A 1,271-nucleotide genomic window follows, 5' to 3' on the forward strand; every position below is an offset into this window, starting at 1 on the left:
ATTCTCCAGTTTGTCATCTGCACCAAAAAGCAGGGCTTGGGGTTTACCTAGTGCTCAGGAAAAGAGAAGGCAATAAATGAGTATAACTATGTATATATACACATACATCTCTGTGTTCTGAGTAGATTAAAAAAGATTTCTCACCCATAGCATTCATTTTCACATCTTTAGTAACTTCCAAAACATTTTAATACACAATATCTGGCTGAAGAAACGAATGGTTTCATTTTTCAGGCATCTTCCCAGGCAGCATTGGGATTCTTTTCTTTTTAACCAAAACTGGCATGAAAATAGAAATATTGTTGGACCATCCAAGCATTAAATTATCCCCACATAATGCTGGAGATAAAACCACTGGCATCACCCCATTGTGCAGATCTGATGTCCCTGCACCCATCCCACAGCACCCCCAGGGATGCATTTCCTACATTTATATTGGTAGCAACAAAAAAGGGGCTGCAAGTGCTGCTGGTGGACACAGTGCTGCATTTTGGGAGATTCTGCCCCCCAAAAAACCACTGCTACACCATTAATGACTTTCTCAGCACAGCTGCTCTGAGCATCACCACACACATGTTCCCTTTTGCATTCCCAGTGCTGAGCTGCTCACACAGATACAGCCCATCAGCAAAATGTAAAAATAGCTGAAAATATATAATTAGGGTGGATGCACTGTGGATTTAATAGGGTTTTTCTATTTCTTCCTTTGCTGGCCCATAAGCCACGAATCCTGGATGGAGAGAGGCCACTGGGGAGGGAAGGAGAGAGCTTTGCTGTGGTGTGTGTTTGGCAAAACCCTCAAATATTTTCCTCAGTTTTATATTGCCTGTATTTTTTATTGAGCACCACACAGAAATTGCAGCAGATTGATTCTTTCACAGCTCCCCAAAGTTGAAATGCTTTGGAGCCGACAGCTCAATGCCTGCCAAACTTCATAATTAACTTTAATAACTCTTTCATTTGAACTTTAATTCAAACACATGCATTTCTGGGGGACTATAGGGGGCAGGGAAAAAAGGCAAAGCAAACCAAGGGAAAACAACTCTGGTAAAAACAAGCAGTGGCCCCAAGCTTGTGCTGTGCCAGAGGCAACTGGAGATCAGGTGTTCTATCCTGGGGACAGAGAAGCCATCCTGGGATGGAGAGGCATTGCCCCAGCCCAGTGGAATGTGGAGGAGAAGACACACATGTCAGACACCAGCAAAGCACCAGGCTCAAAGCTGCCTCTGCTGCCCTGGATGAGAGGTTTTCCAAGGCTACCTCTAGGGATG

This window comes from Acanthisitta chloris, unplaced genomic scaffold (genome assembly GCF_000695815.1).
Source record: "Acanthisitta chloris isolate BGI_N310 unplaced genomic scaffold, ASM69581v1 scaffold15169, whole genome shotgun sequence".
Classification (NCBI taxonomy): Eukaryota; Metazoa; Chordata; class Aves; order Passeriformes; family Acanthisittidae; genus Acanthisitta; species Acanthisitta chloris.